At 41.1% G+C, this 12680-nt stretch overlaps 1 long non-coding RNA gene across 1 annotated transcript in view; it reads left to right on the top strand.

Annotated features, from left to right (window-relative positions):
• Positions 1-543: 543 nt before the first annotated feature.
• Positions 544-12680, top strand: part of LOC117758221 — a 28245-nt gene continuing 16108 nt past the window's right edge. The window contains exons 1-2 of the long non-coding RNA XR_004613251.1: positions 544-711; positions 2656-2763. This is a non-coding gene — a long non-coding RNA (uncharacterized LOC117758221). The remainder of the gene's footprint in view (positions 712-2655; positions 2764-12680) is intronic.

The raw sequence follows: 12680 nt of genomic DNA, 5'->3' as shown, positions 1-12680 counted from the left end.
CGTGTTACCATACATTTATCCTTACATTTGCAGCCAGGAATAGCATGCATAACCTCGCTGCGCTCACGTGTAGAAGCTGCCACGACAAGTTAACACAACACTACATCATTCCAGTTTACTCAACATGGGCATCTCAGCTGAGAGGTGTTATAGATGGCCACTATTTTGGGGTGGAACCATCCAGTTGTGCCCTGACTCTGTCTGTTCTTGTCTTTGCTTTTGTCCCGTTTAATCTAGTTTCTAGCCGACTTTCAACCCCGTGCTAAATGCTCATCATTATTCTTCCATTCTCTCTCGCTCTCCGTGTCCCCTGTCTGTGCGAGTCTTCCCGACAGAAGGACGGCGACGGTTCAAAGTGACGGAGAGCACTGGAGGTCAGCGCATATTGTGTCAACAGTGACAAATGGTCATGTTTGATGATGAAAATAAAGTCAAACAAAAGCACGAGGGAGGCAGAGAGACAGACAGGACAAAAAAAACAGTCAAAGAAAGTGAAGCGGAGAGAAACGGGCAGATAGGCATTATCAGGATGCATGCAGGGACTTGTTTTCTGCCTGGACGGAGGCTGGCTGTGTTAGTGAGTCCATCCTGCTACGAGAATGAAAGCGTCTGTATCAGCCCACAGGCATCTGGTTGACATCACAAAAAGCAGCGAGACCACTTGGGACCTGTCTTAACAATGTTGGCCTCTCTTCCTTGTTGTTCTCAATGGTAAGAACATGTTTTTGCACATTCCCAACAGTATGGGAAAGAACATAGTTTTGGTGTTCGGTATACAAGGTCCTTAAAGTTGAAAACACTGCAGCTTTCCCCAAAGCCACATCACTTTAAAACATGTTTACAGTGGTCTAAACTGGCAGAGTCATGTGCTGAATGCACATCGCCAAACTGGCCAACACGACGTGGAGAGTTCAGGCCTCAGCTGCAATTTCTTTTCCTCGCTGTACTGAATTAATGAGTGGATGACCATACGATTGTTTGATCCGTACACTCAAATTGCAACCAGTCAGAACAGTTTCTTGTTTCTTCGTCTTTGGCTGGGCACTTAAGCCGAAGGAAAAAAAGTGATGCATGACAAGTTGATGGATGGTGATAATAAGAGGTTTGTAAAGGCCACTGCAGCCTTCAAATGATCTCCAGCAGCATACATACTAGCGTACCATATAAATATACTGTATGTCTCAGTTTTGCTTTGTATGCATAGTTTCACAGTGATATGGATGCGCATAGCATAATCCTGGTTGCTCACTTTTAGAGCTGAACAATAGAGGCCTTCAACCATATTGAGGCCAGTTGCTTGGTATTTATTATTCTGATTATTATTTAGATATTTGGCTTTTTGTACATTTTTCAGTTATGTAGTTTTAAATGTGTCCAGGCTTTACAAAATAAGGTTTTTTCACCAGTGACCACCACTGAAACCGAATGTGTTTTCACCCACGGCAGATGAAAAACAGATTCTGCATATCCACTTGATGACACTGTCATGTATTACAATTCAGCTGCGTAGGTCAGTTGCCTTTCCTCATCCATATTATTCTTAGACATGTTTATGTGCATACGCCTGCAGATACAGTCGTTCTGTACATTTCTATAAATGAAACTGCGACTCTAAATCTAGTTACTTGATAGGATTCTACATGCTATACGTTCCTGCTTTGAACTCTTACTTCACTGCAGCATCTGTCGGAAACAAGACTCTTTAGTGCCCATTAGCATGGCCAGGATGTTTCCCTCAATCAGATGTATTGCTATATATAACAATGACCCATATACAATGTTATTGACTTCTGGATTCATCACAGACATTGCCTTTTGTTCCTTGAGGTACTTGTCATCTGATCTGTGTGCTTTACATGTTTCTTTCCTCAGACGCTGTTATTTATTACAGTTCATTACATTACAGTCATTGTATTCTCTTCAATCGGGATGCATCGCTTTTCTGAGCCCTGGATCTTGGCTGCAAAAAAGTAAGGAAATCTGTGCATGCAGAGAGTGCTGGTGATGAAGGCCATTGGAAAAGGGATAAGTGATTCAGCAGGCGGATCAATAGAGAAAGATCCATGCCTCCCAGCCGGCTCAATCAGACCCCCTGGGGGGTGAGAGAAACATTAGGAGACGGAAAGATGGACAGAGGATGTGAGAGAGAGAGAGAGAGAGAGCGAGAGAGTATGCTTTCATTTAAGACCTGATTAGGCCATCAGAGAGACAGAGAAAGAGAGAAAATGTGGATCTTTTGTCTTGGTGCTTTGGCATTTCATTCCCGACTGCCATGCCAATAAACCACATTGTGCTGAAATGAATTACAATAAATTGCACTGAAGTGAAAGGAATTGGGAAATAGAGAGAAATGGAGATGAAGTGAATTAAGAATGAAGCGTCTCTCAGGATTTTCTTAGAAATAAACATGTCTTTAACTTTTTGAGGCACAAATATACATATATATATATATATATATATATATATACGAAAATACAACAGAAATATGATTAGTTTAGTCAAACACCTTGTTTGTGAAATGACACCGTGTCCTTGACCCAATGCTGAACTCACACTGGCTTCCATATTGGTTCATTGAAGCCTGTTCTTCCTCCATGAGATGATTCACTTGCCGTAACAGTCCATCCACTAACCATTTGATTTGTGATTGATTAGAGTGGAAGCTGATGCACCAGCGGGTAGGAAGCCTCATCACACCGCCGCACCGATGTTCACATCTCTGGCTGCTGGTGTGGATTTCAGCATTGACCTCTGCTGAGACGTGTAAGTCAACCCCACAGCACCCCTTTGTCCTTGTTTGACCGTCACACTAATGCCCCCAAGAAGGTTCAGTTAAGCCCTGACAAGCGAGCGCACACAGCCCAGCCCACCTCCCATCCGCCAGCACTCACTCTGAGATGTTTTCCTTACTTAAATAATGTATCAGTTTCTACAGAAATGGCAATGTTTGCATTTCTCTCTCCCTCGCTCTCTTCCGCTCTTTCTGGATGGTTCTCCCTTTTCAGTCTGAAAATAGAGTGCAGAAGAAGGCTGTTGCTATGGTGATACATCCACTGGCGTTGCCCGGGACATTTTTAGCCACGCGATGCGCGAGGGGATTTAGCTCGCCTGTAACTTTCTGTAATTTCCATTCTAATTATATCACTCCTGCCAGCGCTGTGTGTCACCACATGGGGTAAAACAGCAGAGCACGGCTGGGTGAGGATCCTAGTCACTGCTCTCTCCGCTGCCCTGACACCACATTATAACACGCTGTTGTATAATATCACCTTTCAAACACAGAAAGGACAGGGACAGGGGATTTGTTCATGCGTGCTCGTCGCACCAGTATGTGAGTGAAAGAGAGAAGTGCCAGAGCAAGGACAGTTATGCCGATACTGTACATGACATAAATGGTGATTTTGCAACGTGATACAAGTCTCAGTGTGCAAATCAAACGAGAGAAAAGCTGAGATTACTTGCGAGCGCTGTTGACGCTCACTGGACTTAACATTGTGGACCAGCAGGGGGTCTCGGCTATCACTAATCACCAAGCGATCAACTGTGCACATAATATTATGGCTTTTTTAATAGAAGACGCTGAGCACACCAATGAGGGTTAAATAGAAATAAAAAAAATCTTATTTTGCCTATTCTTTTTCTATGTACCCTCAACCAGTATCTTTAACCTTTCAAAAACCTGGATATGTAAAAATGTAAATTCAAACCAGCTTTAATGTCTTGATACAAATAATACGGTTATAGTTTAAGGAAGAAAACAAATGACTGCAAATATCAATGTGAAAAATTGTTTGTAGAGTAGCACACTGTAAATGCACTGTACTTACAGGCATACAGGACAGTAATACTGCAAACATGCTATAGGCTACAATCAAGATGAAAAAAAGGGAAACTAGAGTGGCACCCAGGAGAGCACAAGTCCCAACCATCCCTTTAAATTCCATCAAGCTGCTTCAAATTTCACACACTCACGGATATCAGTTAACCCAAATATTTATTCATTATTTTATCAATTTTATCATTAATATCAATCAATTATTTCCTGGGAAATCAGTGAAAACCCCCTATCTTTCAGTGTTAAAAAAAGGGATTTCCTGGATCTGCCCCTTGATTCTGATAAACACCAAACTTTATTGGGTTCTTTCCTGACTCATGACCCATCCTTCCACCAAGCTTCATGGTAATCTGTCCAGTAGTTTGCGTAATCGTGCTTCAAAACAAACCAAACAACCAACAAATGGACAGGTGGGAAAACATAACCTCCTTGGTGGAAATAGCAAGTGTTCAACAATGCCGACATATGGTTGTCGCTTGAAAACCTTTGATAAACGTGGATGAACTGCAATATTCAACTGATATTGAAGAAAGAATTACAGTTTTTTACAGAATCAAAGTTTTTGTCATCTCTCAGTTTACTCATTTGTGTTTTACATCACTGATCAACATATGTTTCTGTGGCTCAGGTCATCTGCATTAATACAATAATCATTCGGCTCAGGCAAATTAACATGTATTAAACACTAGAGAATCTAGATAATATATTTATATTTATAGTTGTGGCGACAACTGACATCAGATAAAGATTTATTGGTCACACCACTTATTCTATGAGGGTCGGAGGAGGCTGGATCCAATCCCAGCTGACATTGGGCGAGAGGCGGGGCACACCCACCAGTCCATCACAGGGCTGACATATAGTCGCATATATATCTGGGTATAAGTCGGACAAGAGATATCTCAATGAGAAAAGATCTGCAGTGAATCTCAGTAATGTGAGTAAGCACTGAGTCAGACGCAGCGGAAGCAGACTCTTGGGTGTCAGTGGGCTCCCCCACACTCTTCTGACAACAAAATTAGGGACGGCTGCATCCAGTTTTTCTGTCTCTTACGAGTTCCTTTTAAGTATACCCCTGTCTTATCCCTGCTCAGACCCAGCAGAGCAGTCCACACCGTCTCATGTGCGATATGGGCTTAACCACTGCCTTTACACTAGAAAAACTCATGGGGTTCGAAAACTTCCAACACTCCGACAGCATCAAATTCAGCTTGTGTAGATTACTGAATATGATATTTGTCTTACCTATTGTTCCTTCTTCCTCCAAGATAGAAATGAACACATTATCTGTTATCTAATGACAGCAACAACCGCCTGTGTTAAACAGAGTTTTATTCAGAGATGACACACTGTGCCCTCCACTTGGAAAGAAAAAGAGAAATCAACTTCTAAAAGAGCATTTGAAGCACAGCATGAAGGGATCTTTATCTTTGCAGAGGAGGTTATGTTTCCACCCCGGTCCTTTTGTTTGTTGGTTTGTTTGTTAATTAGCAGGAACATCGAAAAACTACTGGATGGATTATCACAAAACTTGGTAGAAGGGGGCAGATCTAGGATTTGTTTTTATCACTTTCCTCAACAAGGTGTTTTAAACATTTTTACCATTTTCCCAGGGAATAATTAATGAATGTTGATGGAATAAATTAACATGATATCTATGAATTTGTGCAATTTGGTGCAGCTTGATTGAATCTGCTATCGGGCCTTGACGGAGGTATGCGCTCCACTGAGTGCTTTTGTCTTACCCTCTTAAAATCTTAGGCACTGTTTCCACAGGTCACCTGGAAGTAAGCCCTAAACGCATTAGTTCATTCTCTGTCTCTTGGAGAGCTATGTGGACACTGATAGAGTCCAGCTGGCCTTGTCCCCAATCACAGTTGCCATAGCAACCAAGGTCACGGCACAGACCCTACTCGTAAGAGATATGATAAACTGAGCCCTGTAGTTGAGGGAGTAAACAGTCATTACACCGATTCCCGCTCAGGTTCACAAGGAGACACAGTCTTTCCACAGGGAAGGAAGGTCTTCCAGGAATAATACAATGTGTCTTAAGATAACGTAGTTTCATGTTTTGGAACCAGATTAGAATTTCCCACTTGAGTCGATAGGGTGAAAAATTACAAATATCCTTATTAGGACATGTATTAAATCTCGTATGGGTTTTGCATGGGTTTAGCTGCCCTATAAAGAAGATGACCGTCAGAATTGGGCAGCATTACACAGTGTGACCTTGAATTGCTCATCTCTTTTTCTCCTTGAGGCATCGAGCTTCAATAAATGCTCACAAGAAAAGTTTTGTTTTTATTTTGCCCTCTCATGTCTGTGTTTGACAGCATCATAGAGAGAGAGACGTCTGGTGGGGGTTGACCAACCGACCTCATGGCTCTAAACTGATAAGGAAAGAGGGAGAAGTCAAGTGAGCTAAAATGTGGTCTACCTTGATGTATCTTTGATGTTAAACATCAGGGGCGGGGAACCTTTTTTATTTCAAGGGCTATTTCAACATACTTTGAGGGTCATACTTAGTTATTGAACACATGTACCACACTAAGCTCTCTAACGTGATGCAGAATACTGCTTGATTTTGTTGAGGTGTCAGATGGCAGTGATGATGATGCTTTGAAGAAACTGCTCACAGCAGTAATTGTCCCAAACACTGGTGTAAATTTCAATCTTTTCTCTAATACCATATCAGTGATCGGCTCTTCACGACAGACTGACACACGGGAACAGATGATGCTAGCAGGTCTGCAACAGCAACAAGGAACTCCTTCACACATGCTCCTTCTGAATGGGCTTCCAGTTTCCTGCATTATGTTTATTCCAGCACAAAGCCACATGTTCCCAGCAGTAATGATGCTCGAGATTGACCTTTTTCATCACTGCAGTTAGACACACCAACAAAAGAATATTAATTTATTTTCTTTTCTTGAGAGTCACCATGATGCTTGTCAGCAATGTCACATAACAGCTACGTGCATGTTGCATTCACCTGCATGTAAGTGACCTAAACAGCCTGAAGGGACCAATCTGAAAGACAAGTTAGACCACAATTTTTATGTTATCGTTTTTTTGAATCGCAGAAAAAAGTAATTGCAGTCATTAGAATTTGCTTTTTTTGTTAATTTGTGAATTGCCTCATTGACCAGAAATTACTTGTGGGCTGTAAATTAAGGGAATCAAGGTAAATACAGAGGTCAGTAGATTTGAGGTACAAGGCTGTGGTGGGCATTTTTAACCTTGACCGCACCACAGAGGGGGATTTTTTACAGGGAGACTTCCCACATAGATAATATAAGACCCACGCTGAGGTAAAACACATGGGAAGATGTTCTGTGATAGTTGAAGAGACAGAACATGAGTCTAGAAAGGCCTTTTACTGGTTGAGAAAATGTGCAAGACACCAAATGCCTTATTGATTTGTGTCTTCTGCCACTTTTGTCCCTCAACGGTCTCAGGTATCATCATCTCTCTAACCACTCAAATGCAAAAGACTTAGTGGGGCAGCACAGGGAAGTATTTACCAAAGTGAGGGATTATTCAAAAAAGTGTTGCCTTTAAATAATTCATGGACATCAAAGACCTTCCTCATTGAACCTCATGAATAAACCAAAGCCTCGGTCAAGCTCAGTGTTCCACAGCACAAGTTCACAACAGGGAAAACCTGGGGGAAAATATTTAAAGTTATTAAAATAAAAGAGGAGTAGACCGGGGGAGAAGAGTAAAGGAGGCACAATAAATAGGACATCTCAGATCTCAGCAGCTCTCACTGAAATCTAAGTTATTGAAACAGTTTAAGTCCCAAAAAGTTAAATGAAGCATGCTTAAATGTTATAATGTAGAAATATACCTTGCTGCATCAATATGATTATAGAGTAGTAAAGGAAATAGACAGAGGTATCCCCGTCATTGAGTGATCTTTCTAAACTGTAAGGGAATGAAGGGCCTGACTGATGGAGCCGTTCCCTTGTTGACCCCGACATCTTGTATTTCCTAGTGTCATTTTACGCTCCATTAGGGCTGCTGATGTTCATTAAAGATGACTGCCCTTCAGCAGATGCGGCACCGCAAAATAATTACAACTTTTAGCTGACAACCCTAATTCACTGTCATTTTTGCCCTGAAAGGAAAAAAACAAAAAGTGGCCCAGGATAGCCTCTGGGATTGTGTCACATGTGTAGAAATAGTCATAACACCTGCGCTCCAGTTAAAAGTGACTTCAACGAGCGTCGAGTGCAGGAAACACTTCACTGAAGCAATCGTCCTCAATAATACTGCATCTTTTATTCCAGCGTATCATACTGCAGGTAAAAGGTCTTTTTAATTATTCATTATGAATTGCATCAAAGTAACAGTGAAGCTTTCCCGCTATAGCGAACCCATAAAGTAATTTCCTGTATTATCGCAAAGCCTCTCGTGGATTCTGACTTACACACTGAACAATTATTGGAAGCCAAACTACTTCTTATTTCTGTAATTTGTCCAGTCTTCATTTCTTATTTATGCATTTTGTTTTTTGTTTGTAATTTTGTGTCCCTATATTTCCTTTTATTCTTAAGGGAAATGCACCTCATATCTTGCTACTTCATTGATGATAGTTAGAATCATGGTCAACCACAGCCACGCTGATGACTTCTTTCACATGGGGTCAATTCGTTTGGAGCTGCTCAGACGAAACATTTAGAAAACGTTGAATAAGTTTCAGGCCATACACTGTTTATAAAGATGGCTGATGCGTCTTCACTTCCTCTCACTATCCAGAAATGGAGCCAAAATATCCCAGATACAAACGATGCCCTCTTGTGCTGATGCTGTCATTAAGACGCTGATACATGCACTTGACCAATCACAGGTCAGTCTCAACTGTCAATCGTGATATTTAACCCTGTTTCTATAGCACCTAATAACAAATTCAAAACATCAGTGTGATAACTAATTATCAGAGACCACCTTTAATATCTAGTTTGACTTTTTGGTTTGGGCCACGTCCCATCCGCCAACATGGATATCCTGCAGCCAGCCACCAGGGGATAATCAAGATGCAGTCGTGTCATCAATCTTTACGTACAGTCTATGTTTCAAGCAGTCTCAACCAGATGAAGTGAGTCCAAAGTTGTGACAAGTAATCTGTTCATCCCTCTGCCAAAAATAGTGGATTAATCCTGGAAGACTATCAATGTGGCGTTCTTCTTAACGTGAAGCTAACCAGCAATTGTCTGACCATTGAGAATATGGTTGCAGGTAAGCATATGATCCAACTGAGCAAAAAGGAGACTGCAACCCTAATGATAATATGATGAATAATCATTTTTTGAGAAACTCTGTATTGAATCAGGTCACATATTATAACATGACTAAGAGTTTGTAGACATGCTTGCAGCCCTGTGAGGCTGTAGTGCATCTAAAGATGGATGATGCGTGTCCACTTCCTCCCACTATCCAGAAATGAAGCCAAAATTTTAATTAATTAATTTTAAGCCAGAGTCTGCACTGTAGCGACCGGGGTTGAGACGTGCTGTTGGTTAAGTAGTAGCTGTTCCATATGCTGGAGGGCTCAGTTTTAGCTTGAGGGCTCAGTTTTAGCTGTCAATCATGAGATTTCACCTCATTTGTATAACATCATAATGAATTAAAACCAAACTTATTGGACAAATAAGGACTTGATCATATGCCAGTGTGATACCTACCTAAAAATACAGAAAACCATCTCTAGGAAATGTATTTTGACTTTTTTAGTTTGGTCCATGTCCTACCAACTACAGTGAAGGAGTCAGGGTTTATGACGTATACTGCAGCCAGCCACCAGGGGGCTGTCAAGACACTGTGGCTTCACTTTTGGAAGCCGACATGTCGTCATCTTTATATAAAGTCTGTGGACTGTAGTTGATCACCCCAGTGCTTTGAGCTAAATGCTAACATCAGCATGCTAACAAGCTCTCAATGAAAATGCTAACATGATGATGTTTAACAGAAATAAAGTTCACTACATTAACCATTATAGATTAGCTGATGTTCTAATTCGCTTTAAACAAAACATACAGCTGAAGCGACGGGGATGTCTCGAGTTTTGTAGGTATTCTAGACCATAAATGAAGATACTGAACAAATTGAAAATTTGAGCTCAGCTTAGTCAGAGAGGACAATGTCTGCAACCAAGTTTCATGCCAATCCATCCAATAGTTTCACACAAAACCACAAACCACATGGGCGCGCTAGAGTCATCTGAGGACTTTGAATATCCGAAACAAATTTCATGTCAAACCATCAAATAGTTGTTGGGTTATTTCAGGAATCAAAATCAAAAAGACAGACAAAACTGATCAATCACTGGGAAATGGATGTATTAGCTGACTTTCATCGTTTTGTTGTTGAAAACCAAACATCTGTCTCAGGAAACTTCTCTTCAGATGCTGAAGTGCTGTATCACTTCTGACACACTGTGACCGCACTCTGACTCTGACAAAGAGGAAACAGTCGAACCCTCCTCCCTCTGTCTCTCTGCTGTTAGCCCTGTACACATTTGTTTTCTTATGTCTGACCCACTTTTTCCAGCCATTACAAGAAATGGTTAACGTGTGCAACAGCTTGTGCAAACAAGCTCTCTGTATCTCCAAATACGGTGTTCCCTTCGAGAATGAATAACATGGTTTGCTTTTGGTAAAGTTTGATTTTAAAGTTGCTTGTGACAAATGTACTATAGTCATTTAATTCATTATCCTACTTCTGCTTAGTCATCCGTTTATTTGAGTTTAGGACTTGCTAGAGCCATCTTGGTGCCCATCACCCCTTCATTAACAGACTCTTTTTGTTGGTGATTGATAGAATTGTGTTCGTGGCCACGTGCAGGCCCATCTATTGGTGTTGTATTTCTCCACTTTCTGCTTCAGCATAAATCTAATGCAGATTTTATTCTTGGATTTGTTTCTATTTGTGGTTTTGGCAAAGAGTCTTGAATCTTTCTGTGTGAGTTAACATTAGCAGTGATAAACAGGACAAGCCAAGCCTTATTATTAGCACGACTAAAATTACTGCTAGTGCAGGAGTGCAAGTGATGCGTTTTGCTTGTTTTATCAGCAGAGAAAATATTTAGCAGTTTGGACATTTGACCTAAATAGTCTCTCCCACATACAGCAAGGTGGGTATAATTATCAACTATTTTCACTGCGCTCTGGTGATGATCAGCCTCACTCGGCTTCTGGCAGCGTTAAACTGGAAATTATATATACAAATGTCCGTTGTAAGAGGCTGCAGACATATATATAGAAAACTGCAGTATTTGGATTTAGCACACGAGTGAAATCAATAGGATTCTGGACCCCCCTACCCCCCTCTCTCCCAGTCTTTCTGTGTGTGTGTCTTTCCCTCTCCTCTTTCTCTCTCTCCATCTTCCTCTGTGCCCCCTCACCCTCCTGATTGGAAGCAAAGCGGGCAGGCCGGCTCAGTTCCACGGGAGGCCCTCTCCACAGCAGATAATGGTCCATTCCACTCATTTTGGCTTCCTTTTATTTGTTCACATCAACATCAAAGCCTGTCCGCTTCCTCCGTTGGGGAGCAGGGCTTTAAGTCTTTGACTGATCTGCCTCGTTCACTCGTACTGCTGCCCTGGTGATGTCCATCCCTCATTGCATGTGAAGCAAAACACACATGCCATACAAAGGCCTTCACACATACATACATACATGCACCCGACACAGGGGACACGGATCTGCATAGACGCACGTTCTGCATATATTGTGAACTAAGCCATACATTCAAAACCCTTATATGAGGTTAGGGCACAGATACAGAAGTGTTTCCCAGACTTTTTTAAACCACAGGACTCTATGGTAATTTCTGAGTTTTAACTGAAACAATATGCGTGTTCTCTCTCTCTAAAATTTATATTTCAGGGTCTTCAGGGATAAAAATATACACAACACTATTGATTAATTCTCTCTTTCATTTGTTGCTTGAAGGATTCCAAAAATCTTTGCTGACTATAAAAGGATGTTTTGTCTTGAATCATTTTTTATTTGGATTGTATTCTATATGATTATTTGGCTCCATTGCTGCCAGTTTTTCATGCAGATGAGACATCCAGTCCAGTGTGGGACAGCCAGCGATTCCTGGCCACCAAATACTGTAAGATTAATGGTGTTAGCGTCCACTGTACAGTAGCTCTAAAATATTTATTGTTTGTTCTGACTATTTTCTGACTGATGTTCACATAGAAAATGTGTTGTATTACTAATTTGTTCTGCAAGTAAATGTCCTGTTCATTTCCCCCATAGAATAGGGGTTGGGAACATCTTGCATCAGAGCTGTTACAGACCTCCATACAATCTGAGAATATAGAAAAGGCAATTCAGAAAAAAGAATCTCATGACAGCAATTGACTTTTTCTGCACATGGATTGTTCCCTACTGGCTGTATCCCTGTCAGGTCCTGGCTGATGAAACAAACGCATCTGTTACATGCCATTGCTGTCAGACATCATGGTGACTGTTAAGAAGTTTTGTAGTGAGCGAGCTGAGAGCTCAAAAGGTGAAGCCTGAGTCAGAAGAGCCTTGTTGCAGCTGTGGAGCTGCGAGAACCAAAAAGCAAGATTGTTCCAATCTATTGCAGAGCAGATTTCTTTGCACAAGATATAAGAAAAAATTTAAGAAAAAGTCAAGAAATGTTCAGTTTTTCTCTCTTTCTCTATGTAACGTCAGACATGAAAAATATCTCCCTGGTAATTTTTGTGTGTGGCATCATTGCCATGTTTGATACAAGGAAGGAATTATGTCTTTGCAATCCATTCTTGGCATTACCCAATTTGAAGGTTTGTTTGAAAGAGAGGTTTTGACTAAAACCAGCTGTGAGA

This window comes from Hippoglossus hippoglossus, chromosome 24, assembly GCF_009819705.1.
Source record: "Hippoglossus hippoglossus isolate fHipHip1 chromosome 24, fHipHip1.pri, whole genome shotgun sequence".
In the NCBI taxonomy this organism is placed as follows: domain Eukaryota; kingdom Metazoa; phylum Chordata; class Actinopteri; order Pleuronectiformes; family Pleuronectidae; genus Hippoglossus; species Hippoglossus hippoglossus.
The sequence above is the reverse complement of the archived record's forward strand: the minus strand, read 5'-3'. Positions and strand labels throughout refer to the sequence as shown.